This window comes from Octodon degus, unplaced genomic scaffold, assembly GCF_000260255.1.
Source record: "Octodon degus isolate 3935 unplaced genomic scaffold, OctDeg1.0 scaffold00327, whole genome shotgun sequence".
In the NCBI taxonomy this organism is placed as follows: Eukaryota; Metazoa; Chordata; class Mammalia; order Rodentia; family Octodontidae; genus Octodon; species Octodon degus.
The window spans coordinates 1,066,657-1,081,278 of NW_004524903.1; the positions used below are offsets into that span (position 1 = coordinate 1,066,657).

General features: G+C 35.3%; 1 protein-coding gene across 1 annotated transcript in view; it reads left to right on the forward strand.

Moving 5' to 3' along the window:
• Positions 1-260: 260 nt before the first annotated feature.
• Positions 261-14,622, forward strand: part of Erv3-1 (endogenous retrovirus group 3 member 1, envelope) — an 18,498-nt gene continuing 4,136 nt past the window's right edge. Inside the window, exons 1-2 of the mRNA XM_023708071.1 lie at positions 261-331; positions 12,437-12,668. The gene's annotated coding sequence lies outside the window, so the exon portion shown is untranslated. The remainder of the gene's footprint in view (positions 332-12,436; positions 12,669-14,622) is intronic.

Consider the following 14,622-nt stretch of genomic DNA (forward strand, 5'->3'; position numbering starts at 1 on the left):
GTTATTTTAATGTGTTTATAATTTTATGTCTGTGTAATCAATGTTTTATGAAATGCTGCTTATGTTAATGCATGCAGCATCACAGACAATGAGTTGATGTTTCAGAAAGGAGCACTGGGTAATTCAGTCTGAAAACTAAACCGAAGTAAGGACTAATTATTATCTGTTGGATTTAGCAACTTATGAATGACCTTTGTTTACACTTGTAGACAAGTAGGAGTTGCAGGGCTATATTAGTTAATGAATACGTGATGACAAGCAAGGAGCAGGTGTTAAATACCACATTAGGTTACCCTACAGGTTGGAGGCACTTACAAAGTTCTGCTAACAGGTAAGTTATTTATTTTTGTGACAAACATGCACTAAGGTAATGTTAATATAAAAATTAGAATGTAAGTAAAATAAAAACAAAAGTAAAAACTTGTAATGAGATTAGTATGTGACTCAGAAGAACATGTTAAGCAACTATGAAATTTATTTGTGACATAAATAAAAAATCGATTTTTAAAAATATCAAAGATGTGAAGAAATAGGGGATTATATGTATTGTCCATGAGAATCCTGAGATCACCCAGAATTTTGGCAGTATTAAGTAGGAGAACCATTTGCAAAAAAGAAAATGTTAAATAAATAAGAAGAAATAATTTAGAGGGTAGTATACTATATTTTTTCTTAAAAAGATACAGTACTTGGTGAAAGAAGCTTAACAATGGTGATAGTATAGAATAATGAAGAAATGGCCTGGTAACCTGATGAGTTTGTGTCTAACGTATTAGATAATATTTAGATATCACAATGTGACAGAGTTGTCCCAGCAAACTGTTGTGTTTGCTCTGCTGATCTTAGATATAATTCACACTATGTGGTAAAAGAGGAATTAAGATGTGGTCTTTATGTGTACCAAGTCCTCACAAGGACTGTAAATATTTTACACTATAAACACCTATTTTAAAAAGGAAAAGGATCAAGAACCGAGAGGAGTAAGGAAAGGAAGGGGATGAAAATTGTGTCAAGATGTGTCAATTACGTGTACCCTTTCCCCACCAGTTATGTAACATTAGGTACAACAATAGTGAACTAATAAATAGGCCAGTGAAAGAAGGTTGACCAAAAATAATATGACATGAGACAGATTCGGAGACTTATTTATGTTATTATGATTTTTAGCATAATAAGAACATACTCAAAATCTCTTACATTCACAGAAGAGGAAAAAAGATGAACATAGGCATAATTCATTTCATATATTATTCATTTGAATCAGTTAATAGAAACTGATAAATATGAGAACCTAAAAGAATAATTTAAAATTAAAAGGTACAATAGATACTGAGAAAGGGAAAGAAATTCTTCAATGAGAAGGAAAAAGGGGGATGAGGAAAAGGGCAAATAAAAGAAAGGAAAAAAGTATTTTTAGGTATATATTCTGAGCAGTTTGGATAATTTTATGTTGGATATCTGCTGGTCTTTAGAAAGGAACAGTTAATGTTTTAAATCTTATTTTACTTTGATTTTTTCTCCCTCTTTTGAATTTCTTATAACTTCTCTGTTATTGTTATTGTTATTGTTATTGTTTTGTTTTGTTTTCTTTAAATAAATCTTACACATTTATATCTGGTAATCTGAACAACCAATTTGATGATAGCATCATGTGATACAGTAGCTATTGTTGAATTCCCATTAGTATGTTTAGTGAAATCTTTTATCATTTGTAATGCTTTTTTTCTATCACTATTTTATATTCTTTAAAAATAAAAAAATTAAAAAAATATGGAACATTTTTGATTATTAAAATGTATTGAACATATTATAAAATAACATATTAAATTCAACAACATATTAAAATTTATTGTTATGAAAAATACATTTTCCAGAACTTTGAAAACTGTGAAGATTAATTAAAATTATCAACTCTATTTTTGCATATACTACTTCAGCAGTACAGTATGAAAACTGCTTCCTGTTCCCACTATATATTAACAAGTTATTTGATTACATTCAATATGCATTGATCAGAAACTAGGAGAAAGCTACAATTAGAAAAATTTCTCCAAATTGTAAAGAGCATTAATAATAAAATAAGTCAATATAATGTACAATGCAGTGTAATATACTCCATTCTACATTTTACCTCATGACCATTGCTTGTGTTGGTCTTTCTCCCTAACCTGCAGGCTTTCTTTTTAATATAATGTAGTGCTTCAGCTTCCAGAGAATTAAGTCAGGCACTCTTACCTATTCTGTTCCTTTTTTCTTACCCATTCTTAATGAAACACATTCAAAAATTCTCAGGAAGCAAGGCTAACCAGGAACATTGTTGTATCACGTTATGATTGTGACAGTGACAGCTGACAGTGGTAGTGGCAGCATTTGCCTGAATTGACATTTTCTATGATGCATTATTGATTGAGACTGTGCTAGACAGAATCTCAATATTTCAATCTACTTTTTTCTCAGTTTATCATAGTTTGAACTATCATTTCTACTAAATATGTTAATTATACACCTTCCTCCTGTAAGTGTTGTTGATAACAAGATATATTATTGTAAGATCTAGCACACGATTTAGAATTAGCTTAATAAACTTTTGCATAGCAAATTACAAATTAATTTTTTTAATACACTGACTTTTCAGCCATGGTAGAAGCCCTATAATGTGTCCTATCAAAATCAAAACTACAAGGCATCAATGTGCTCACTATTATGAACTGATCTAGCACTCAATCTCCTAAGACAAGTCATACTATTTTTGGAGTCCAGGAAGGTCAAAACTCTTGAGCTGAGACTCTCAGAGAGTAGAGACAAAATCTTTTCTGCAGAGCCCATATTTATTGGGTTTTCAAATAAAGGAAGGGGATACTGAGGCAAGTGCAAAAAGTGAGCAGGACTTTAAAAGATACTTCAAAGACTTCTCCAGAGAGCAAATTTTGCTGAATAAGAGAACTATCTTATTTCTAAATTGATTTTTATAGCAGGAGCCAAATGTCCACAGCTGTAGTCCTTATCTTGTGACCTGGAGCCAGAGCCAGGTGTGCTCAGCTGCAGGGTTATCTTGCCCTTTGAGGTGTCGCAGCACCTCAGACCAATGGTAGGAGAGGTTCACTTGCTGTGTACCTGTGGCTGCCCTGCAACAAGTCACCTAGGCCTGGGACAGACCCCTGAGTAAATACATGAACCCACTTGGTTATTTTAAAATTTTGCTCAGAGCCACTTCAGTGACTTGTTCAGTTCTTCATCTGATTTTAATGATATTCACGTTTTACAACCAAAGTCTACATTTCTACAAACTGTATTTAATGTTTACCCATTTGTGGGATGGTTGAATCTTTTAAGTCTCCTTTGCTACATTATCCATGATATTTTTCTTTAACTTTTTTATAGAAATAATGTCACTTTGACTTGAAAACTCTCCAAGACTCTCATGTCAATACTCAATTAATAATTTAATTTATTTCTCTAGTCTCTGTGTTTCATGTCAAGTAATTATTTAATCTATGCATTTTATTCAATTTAAGAGATCAACTAATACAGTAATACTACAGTTCATGAAAGCTTTTATTTGTAATTTGATTCACAACAAAAAGTTTCAGAAAATGTTTTAATCCATTAGCAAACACAACCATGGCTATCTTTTCCACAAAAAACAAAAATTGTAAAACAAGGTAAGTTTGAAAACCATGGTACCTCTGTGTGTTTTATAAATTCTTAGATATAAATACATATCTATCTGTATAAATACATCCCATGATATAAAGTCATATATGTATTTACATATTTATAGGCATAGGCTCATAAATATGTTAATAACTACATATGAAGGTATATAGCCACAGGTACTCTTTTTTCTTCTCTGTCAAGATTGCTGGCAAACTTCTAGCAAGTACCACACCTTGTCTAGTTGTCAGTTCTGATAATGTTATCAATTGATACTGCTTATTGCCTAGGTACATTAATTCATATTCTTTCATTTTTTTTCTTAAAATAAGTACACGAATATTAGCTTTCTTTGATCTGATATTTTATGTCTCAGAATAGATTTTACAGGAAGAATAGGCTGAATAATCAAATTTTATTTGTTGAAAAACACTGACTTAGTTATGACTCTCCAAATTTGTTTGCTTTTAAAATTGTTTCTTGGGCTGGCCTGATAGCTCAGGGGACTAAATCATCTGCTTAAGGCAGACGAAGTGGCTGGGGTTCAATCCCTGGCCTGTCTTGCCAGCCCCACCCCTGGGGCCCGCTGAGATGGTGATTGAGACTGGGTGTGGTGGTGCCCACCTGTAATCCCAGGGTTTGGGAGCCTGTAAACAGGATGATCACTACAAGTCTGATCCGTGTAGTGAGACCATGTAGACCCCGTAGCCTGTCCTAAACACAGAAAAAAAATGTTTATTAGTTTATGAATTCACAATTGCAGAAACATATTTGAAGTGTTTAAATATACTTTAGATATACTCCATACTGAATCAGAATTGATAGCAATTAGTTTTTATGTTCTCTGAGCTCATGTGATATGACCCTTTCTATCTGTCATATTGTTACATACTTGACTTCAGAACTGGAAATTTATTTCCATGAAGTTCTGGTATATTTGTGTGTGTCTTAGGTAGTAGTTCAGAAGAAAATTTTGACAATATAAATATCCACATAATTAACTGCTATTAACTGTTGCTGTCTCTATAATTTCTAATTGACACAATTATAGTATATTCAAGTACAGATACACAATAGATTGATTAAAAAATGTGCCCACCCATTTTTAGTATTATAAGTGCACTTTAAATAGAAGACTAATATGCATACCTAAATTCTTTCCTGAAATTTTATCTTTTCCTCACAGTAAAATCCATACATTCTGAAGAATGTCCAAAGTGATAGATTGGGACTATTACATAAATAATGTATGTATATATTTCATGTAAAAATCAGAGTATTTGTATTAGTGTTTATCCTGAATATTTTGGTTGTATGCAATTCATTGTTGAATAAATAAGAGCTCACAGAAGAGAAATTTTCTTAGATCTTGAGTGATTAGACTGCTGTTGTTTATCTTCTCTCTCTCTCTCTCTCTCTCTCTCTCTCTCTCTCTCTCTCCCTTTTTTGTTTTTGGTGGAAATGGGGATTGAACTCAGGCCCTTGTGCACAAGCTCTTATTTTAATGAGCTATCTCCCCTGCACCCTGCTATTCTTTTTGATTGTAAATTTATCTAGATATAATACTTTTGTTTACTTTTCCTATTTATCAGTAATAAGTGCATTTTATTTCTAAAGATGATATTGAAAATAACCTAATATACAGTGGTACTTTGGCTTGTGAAGTTAATTGGTTCTATGATTTTGGGAAAGATGGGTACTTTTGATTTTCATTGAGAAATATGGCTGAAGTCATGTTTTTCAAATGATACAGTTTGCCAACAAAACCGAAGTTTTGCCGATTGCTTCAATTCACCAGCCTAATTGTTTGCAAACAAAGCATTCAAGAAGCAAAGTACCACTATATTTGCTTTAGAAATAGTGTTGCTTATTTGCTGAAATTTCAAAAATTTCTTTTTATTTTTTAAATCTAATTTATGTGAAATAAGAAGTATTAATATTTCAGTAAACATAGATTTCTTTGTGGGTTGTATCTCATCAATGCTATTATCCCTAAATGAAAGAAAATCCATTAAAGAAAATAAGTCAGGGGGCCAGGGAGATGGCTCAGTAGAATAGGTGCTTCCCTGGCAAGTGCAAGGACCTGAGTTCAATCCCTGGTTCCGCAAAAATAAATAAACAATTAAATAAATAAATAAATAAATAAATAAAAAGGAAAGAAAGAAAAAATAATATGTCAGGTCCTGGGAGATAGCTCAGAAGACTAAGCGCCTGGTTGGCTAGGGAAAGGACCTGGGTTTGCTCCCTGGTATCACATGCTAGGTCAGCCTTGCACAGAGCCAAAGCAGGCTATAGAAACCCAGCCTGGTGGTGCATGTCTGTAATCCCAGTTTGGTGAGGCTGAGACAGGAGGATCACTACAAGTCTGAGTTGTGTTACATAAACAAATAAATAAATAAAGAAATAAGGAAATAAATGATTTTAAAAAATTAAGTCAATAGCTTCATAATTACACTTCATGTAATTACTCCATGAATTACTATATATTCAAATTACAATAGCCTAGATTTTCTCTGTGCTGTAAAACAGTATTTTTCTTCTCTGCTCCACTGCACATACTCCAGCATACAATCTCCAACTAACACTTTGGACAAAGAGATACACATTAAGACATTAGCTAATTATAGCTTCCACTTGAAGATAATTTCTACTCATATAAAACAAACAAAAAAATCTACATTGATTTAGGTTTCAGTGATAATCATTTTAAAAGCTTTCAATGTTTTATTTCTATAAATAGTGTAAAGGTTAACACTTAAGCTGTGTATAACTATCATAATTAAAATTCCTTGACATCTATATTTAAATTGAACCTTTCTGTTTTATGTATTATCTAACTTTAATAAGAATGGCATAAATAGTTCAGCTAATATTTTATGTATATGATATAGTCTGCAGAAAGTCTGTTCTCATTTAAATAAACTTAGTATTTTAGATTAAATAATTTTTTGTGACTGTGAGTTTCAACAATTGTAATTAAGTTGAATGAATAAATTAGGGAAGAAAAACCTTCAAATATGTTAAGACCATTTCAAAACTGTGTAGAGAGCTAGAAAATTCACTAGTCCTTCACTCCTGCAAGAAGAGGCTTCATAATTGCTTTTGGTGGACTGTGATCAATTTTTTTTTTATTTTTAATTGCATTACTTGTTTACTTATCATTAATGTTTACGAATGCTTTATATCTAAATCCAAAGTTAACCAAATATGGGCCCAATGCCAAACCCCAGCATCCCACCAGTTTTTCCAAATAAAATTATATCTGAAACAGTTGCTCTCAGCATTTAATTATTTGCTAAACCTGCATTTATATTCTAGACGCAACACTGAGGAACTGTCACAAAGATGATTGGTCTGCAAGTACTAAGATGATTTTCTCTTTGCCCCTTCAGAGAATGTTGACACCAGGCTACCTGACAGGCCCCCACCAAATTATAATGGCCACATATAAGCCCTGCATCTCTTGTTGGGTTTTTCATTCTGATAACGTTATCTTCTGACGAAAATTTTAAAATGCTTTACAGCCATATTATTATTTTATTTTATAAATTTTACTTTGGCGTATTACCCAGAATGTCATTGTCTAACTTTGAATAGAAATACTTTACATGGTGTTGCCTTAAAATTTTGGAGACAGTGTATAAAAATAAGTCTCAAGGGTGAAATTTTAAATTATTTTGGTAAAAAAGTATCCAATTTTTCAACATCATTTGTTTATAAAGCTACTATTTATCCACTAAGTTGTCCTACAAATTTGGTCAAACATCAGTGATCTATTTTGTATTCCTGTTCTGTGCTATCGATGTATTTTTCTATCTTTACAGGCAGAAAATATTTATGATATCATATTTTAATGAAACTTGAAGTAAGTTAAAGTAAGTTCTTGACCATGTGTTTTTGCAAAATTGTTTTGGCTCTACCATATATTTTGGAATAAAGATAAGCATTGCTCAGTCTCTCTCAAATTTATTTTTATAGGAAATGTTTTAAAATGAATGGAGTGGTATGCTGGAAAATATTAAAGTCTTCTCATGCAGGCTTCCTACAGGTTCTCCTGTTATTGAGCATCTTAAGCAACATAGTACATTGGTATATTTTTACAAAGTTGCTGTTTGTAAATTATTATAAGCTAGCAAATTCAGATTTCGCTGTTTTCCATTATATTATAAAATTTCCATATTTACTAGTTAATTTATTCATAAATATTCAATTACCGAATCTTATTGGGTGATTTTTAAACCTCGAGGCACAGTGATAGGTACTAGGAAACTGAAATGAGTAAGACACTCCTATCTTCAGGAAGAGCAGTCTATTAGATGATTAAAAATTTAATAGTGCAATACGCAAATGTCATTTCAATTTGGTTTCCCAGAAAACATAAATAATTAAAATTGTATTTATCGTTAAACAAGGAATAATGAAGGTCTTCTGTCACAATGCTGCACTTAAAAAACATTATTCTTGAAAAAAAATGAAAGCTTCAGCTTTTTAAATGAATGTGTTGTTTTTAGATTTCTCCAGCTTTTCATTTCTATACCACAGAAGGCCATTATAATGTGGCAAAGCTTTCTGATATTATTTCTGTAAAAATCACATCATTTTACTGACAATTACAATGATTCTATTATTTGCTTTAACCTTAATTATTTTCTCACCTGAAAAATGATTTTTTATGTGTTTGATTGTTTCAGGGTGTCACTAAGCAGCTCAGACTCATAGTGATCCTCCTGCTTTCAGGCTCCCCAGCCCTGGGAGCATGCCCCATTAAGGGACTCTGGCCAGCTCAGCCTGCTGTGGGGGTGGGGCTGGCGTGACATGTGGTGCCAGGGATTGAACTGAAGTCTCTGTGCTGGCCTAAGCTTGCCTAAGCTGGCACTTCACTATAGTCCACCTAGCTATCTTGCCAGCCCCTGAAAAGTGATTTTATTAATATTTTTAGAGTAACTTGGGAAAAGTACATACAGATATAATATTGTTTATAATACGGAGAAGAAAGCATCTAAACATCTCAATGATAATAAAACCTAATTTTATGTCAAAGATAACTTTTTTTTTTTTTTTTTTTTTTTTTTTATGGAACCGGAGATTGAACTCAGGCCCCTGCGCTTGCCAGGGAAGCACTTATTCCACTGAGCCATCTCCCCGGCCCCCGATAACTTGTTTTAAAATGACATTTTAAAAGTAATTACAATAAAGTTCATTCACAGGTTATTAATTTAAAAGTTTAATTAAATTTGTCAAATTGTCCTATCTCTCTCATTTGAATTTAATTAGGTTTTCTTTTTACATATTTTCTTTTGTACTTAGAAGTATTACTATGTTGTTATTTTAGGTTTTGTTTACTGTTTGAAAACTTGGTTGTTACCAAGTTGTAACACAGTTGAACACTTTTAAAGAGGGGACATTCTATGGCTGGGGTATAACTTCATTTCAGGTTGCCTTGTTTGTTTAGATGATAAAGTATTAGTTACACAAAATTTACCTCTCATGATTTAAGGCAAAATTTCCTAAATCGTGACTGAAGGCAAGATGGATGGGGTCCTTTGTGGGTAAACGGCTTCTAGGGCTGTTTCTCTCACAGCTACGTCTTTTGCCTTCCCCTTCCCCACCACCACATGCTATTATCATTAAATTATCTACAAGATGATGTCAAAACTCAGTGTCAGAGACACTAATTAGCAACTAACTTCCTCATAAGAATTATGCATAACTGGAAGCACCGGATGACACTGTTTCCCCCACATTTTCTGTGGGTTTTTTTTCCCCTTCATTTAGTAAAATCTAATTCCTCTGTAATTGAACAGCTATTGTAATAAAAGCATTGTTAAGAGGATACACGACATCAGTCCTTTCCAACTCCATTAGAACCACCGTGAAAAGCACATGGAATCAAGATGTGCCCCAAATTAGGATGAAATGGTTTGTTTATAATAATATAGCAATCTTAGGTTGGATTCATAAACCATTGAATCATTAAATTATTTCCTCAATAATAAAGTTAAGTCATGTACAAATGGATAACTAAAGCAAAATGACCACTAATACTATAACACCAACTATAAAATTTGAGCTGTCTAATAAGCAAATAGGCAAAATTATCCCCTCCTATGCCCTCATTGTATTATAATATAAACTTCTGTGAAATATTTGTTTTTTTCTAATGACATTGTGCTTTTTATTACTTTGATTAAATTTATATGCACAAGAGCAGGACTATGAAAATCAATGGCTTACAATGATGAATTGTTCCTTTTTCTTTTTCCTATATTATAAATTCACAGGGAGACAATCTATGTTTAAATACATCCACAAACTCAACAGAAACCCTGTTGGAATTGTCCTGAATTATTTTTTTGCTGACTGTGGCTTTAATTGACAGGGCCACTTCAAAGAGAATTACAGGTACTATAGGCTTCTACCTTTCTATTTACATTCCCTGCAGTAAATATGAAAGAAGAAAAAGTATAAGACCTTTCTTTGAAAGAAGTCTTCCTGAAATCGCCCACTAATCTATTCCCAGAGTCTCAGTCAGAAATTTTATTATTTCACCGCAAGTAGCTACAAACAGGACCTAAAATAAGCTCTTAAAGTATAAAATAATGTTGTGGTTTTAAAAGGTACATATTTTTAATGAAAATGATACAAGATCATTAGAGAAAATTAGAATTTTTTGGAATTTTTTATATAGAAATTTAATTTTTTATCTCTCATCTTATTAAATAATCTTTTCCTAAACTGTTTAATTCAAATGGATTGATGATGTATGTGTTCTTTTTAGAACAGGAGCTGTACAATAGCATATATCTGTAAGTAATAAATGTTTAGAATTTTTATTTTCTAATTAGATATATTAATTTTCTTGTCTTAATTGGATAAAATTGCCAGTAAAATATTATAAGGTAACTGTCAGTAATCATATACTATTGTTATTTAATGATTTATTTATTATACTTATAATAATAAAATAAAACCTTGATTTGTGAATATAATATATTCTGGAAATATATTTGTTAGGCTCTTGTATAGCCAAGCAAATTTTCCTGTAAGAAATAATGGAGGGCTGGCAAGACAGCTGGCGTGTCTAAGCCCCTGCTTGGCAAGTGCAGGGACCAAGTACCACATGCTGTGCTGGCCTGACCGAGGCCCGCTGAGCTGACCACCAAGAGCAGGCATGGTGTTGTCGTTTGTAATCCCAGCACTGGGGAGGCTGAAAATAGGAGGATCATTAGGAGCATGAGCTGTGTGGCAAGACCCTGTATCAAAAGCATAAAAAAAGAAAAGGAATAATGGAAACTCACATGATTTGTTCACAAATCCAAAAACATATGTACAAAATGATTTTAATACTGTGATATAAAATAATGGAGATAATACAAAATACATTTAAAAAATAACCACATTAATCTGCACTTACCTCTGAAAACCTTCATGGCTGCTGTGAGGGAGAGGGGAGACAATTATTGTGCAGGACAACATAAAGTATCACTAATGGAACCACTGCCATCTGTTGCCCCAAAGATATCTTTTTCTTCATGTAATTTTAACAGGGAACCTATCAAATGACACCTAGTTGTGCCTCCTTTTGAGAATTTCATGGAAATGTGAGATTACATTGTAGATAAACAGATTCAGCACTTGCACTGCTGTACCCTAACTTGAGTGCTGCTTTACACAATTTTGCAATATGCTACATTTACGTAGCTCACTAATCTCATTTGTTTTTATTTTTTTAATTTTTATGTTTTAAAGAGAGTTCAAATTAGAATTAAAACAGCAAAAATAACTAGTGATACTGAATTTCACTTAATAAAATAATATGAATTTCACAGTATTTGTTGGAATGCATAGTGTTGTCTTCCAACCAGTTATTCACATTACCAGATTTATACATGTAAAATTGGAACAAGAAAGAAAAAAAAAAAAGAAAGAAATGCATAAGAAATTGAGAAGGGGAAAAGTATACTTAATTGAAAAAAGAAGACAAAACAAATTATTATCTACTCCTTTCCATAGACCAGCAGAAATGTACAGTACAGTTGTCCAAACCATCCTGCTTACATACATAAATAAATCTCTTTCCTCACTCCCTCTCCTAGCCTCCTCAACTCAGTAACATTTTCCTTTTGAATAAATTCATTCCCTTTTGCCAGGATCTATTGTACCCTTCAGATTCATCAAACTCAGAAAATAGCAGCTTCTTATTCCTCTCAAGTTGCAACTTAACACTGGTTGATTAGCATGTCCCCACCCTTCGTCCTCACCACTGTCTTCAGTCTCTGGTAATCACCATCAGTGATCATTTTGTGTGCTTTCAACTTTTACATCATACATAGAACTAAGCTTATGCAGTCTATACAGTGCCTTTCTTAGTTCACTTACCATAGTGATCACCACTGAAATAGGAAGCAAACAGCCCCTCACAAGTGGAAACAAAGAGAAAAGCAAGCTAAACAGGCACCAGAAAAAATGGTGCTCTGTGAAACTACAGAACATGATGAGCCAGATGTCACACTGGGGTGCAGTGGCGGAATGGTGTGTCCTAGGCACACTACCCCTACTGACTGCTGTTCTGCTTCTCTAACTGAACTTCCTGCAAGCTCCTTGAGGGGGAAATACCTCAGAGAAGTAAGATAATGTAAAAGTAAGAACGGAGCTTGATGTGAAGCTCTCAAGAGACTATTAGTTTCTTTCAGAGTTTCTGGCCATGCAGCTACTTTGCTCTCACTCTGGTATCTGAGGTGGTTCTGTCTGGGGTCTTAATGTGATTATCCTACTTCATTAGGTTCCCCGACCAGGAAATAACTGAAACATGACAGACCTCTTCTGAGGGAAAGCTGCTCCTCAGGGAGGACTGGAAGGGCTCCACTGGCCAAAAGTGGGCCCCTGCTGAGCGTGCAAAAACCCTTCTCCATCAAGTGGGAATCACCCTGCACAGCTGCTGGAGGCATCTGCCACTCTCCCCAAGTGGGTTTCCATGGAGTGAAGCAAACTAGATCTGGGCAGACTGAATCACGGTAAGACTAGGGAGACCCCAATTTAGAAGGGATATTGCTGGACTGAGTGTCCCTCTGGGAGGATTTCTCACCCTCCTATGCCAACCTGGAACACTGCAGGCCTCCGCTAGTGGGTGGCATGTTGGTGAGTGAGTGTGTGGGAATGAGATGGACAGCACATTTTATTCTCCAGTCAAGGCACAGGGCTAAGCCACTGCAGACTACCAAGTCCATCCTCATAGGTCCAGGGCAGTACTACTGTGACAGCAGTCACAGGACTAAGAGGGGCCTGCCATGTCTGCAGAGGAAACTGGCTGGAGCCACTTGTGTCTTTCCATTGTCTTTCTCGTGGATGGCTAAAATGGAAAGAGGTCAGGGTAAGTCCACTTCACTTGAATTATGATAAAAAAGCTTCAAAAAAGAGATTGAATGAAACTATGAGTGAAAGCTTACCCCCACCGTGCAAAACTTCTAACCCTCTGTGAGATAGATTGGCCTTCATTTTGTGTGGGTTGGCTGACACAAGCATCTCTAGAAAAGACATTGCTGCTAAAGGTGTGGCAAGTGGTGTCCAGAACACCTGGCCACTTGAATCAGCTCCCCGGCATGGACTGTTGGCTGAAATTGGTAATACCATTCCTCTCTTGGTTGGAGGAATCCCCTTTCTGGAATTCTGATAGCTGTATCTGTGTGTTCAAATGGTTGCTCTGTCAGAAAGAAGCTGGTGGTCCTCTCAGAGGCCAAAGACCACCTTCTCAAGGTGTCACCACCTTATATTGAACAACCAGACCATCAGCCCATGGCCCCCAGAAGGGAAGTACCCAGGCCTACAATTCCCTTGCTGGTCTTTTAACCTCCCTTGCCACCATCCCAGAGGTCTCAGCCCCACCCACTTCACTACATACTCAGGGGTTTATGATTTGGCCCCAGCTGTCCCTCTCTGTCACATCCTAATTTTTTAGACACCTCTGAGGTAACTACTAAGGAGACAGGACAAGTTTCACCTACAGAGGACAAAGGAGCCTCCCCAAATTTGGGTGGATGTATTGTGACTCTAGGGACAACCTATGTTTATCTACCATTCATTTACTACCACTGATCTGCTGAATTGGAAGAGTCAGAAACATACCTACACAGAGCTTCCAGCAGTCCTCCTAGATCTGCTTCAGTCACGTTCCAGACTCACAGACCTGCCTGGCCTGGTCATCCCCAGCTGCTGATTATCCCTTCCAACACAAAGCAACCTCAGCCAGGCTTAGCTGCAGTAGCTAAATGGCTGGAGAAAAATGGCCCAGCTAGTGCCCTTGAGCCAAATATCTATGCTAGCCAACAGCTCCCTTTAGAAGACCCCAACTGAGGCATCAGTGACCAGGACCAAATGAACCAACTGGCAGACTACCACACTGCCCTCCTCCAGGTCCTTCAACAAGGCATCCAAAAGACGATCAACATAATCAAAGTGAGTGAGGTTCTCCAGAAGATGGCAGAAAGCCCAAGTGAATTCCTAGAGCACCTTTGCATGGCCTACTGTGCATACACACCCTTTGACTTTAAGGCCCTGGAGAACCAATGGGCTATTAATCTGGCTTTCGTGAGCCATAGTGCAGGGGGCATCTGATGAAGTCTCCAAAACCTAGAAGATTTTGGGGGCATGAAAACTTCCCAATTATTGGAGATTGTAAATAAAGTCTTTGTTAACTGAAATATAGAAGAAGGCCAGGAGACTGAATGGCACAAGAGAAAAGGGGCTGATCTGATAGGCATTGCCCTAGCTGGAAGCCCCGTGAGGACTCTGGGATCTCCAAGTGGACCTGCCACAAGAAGTACAATTTGAGTCAGGCTGCTTACTAGACTGACCACCCCTCAGAATGAACCAATGTGCATGCTACATGGAAAAAGGACACTTCAAGCAGGAGTGCCCTGAGATCCAAGAGTCTGAGTGCAAGAAGTTTCCTGCCAGCTCTACTTTCAAAAT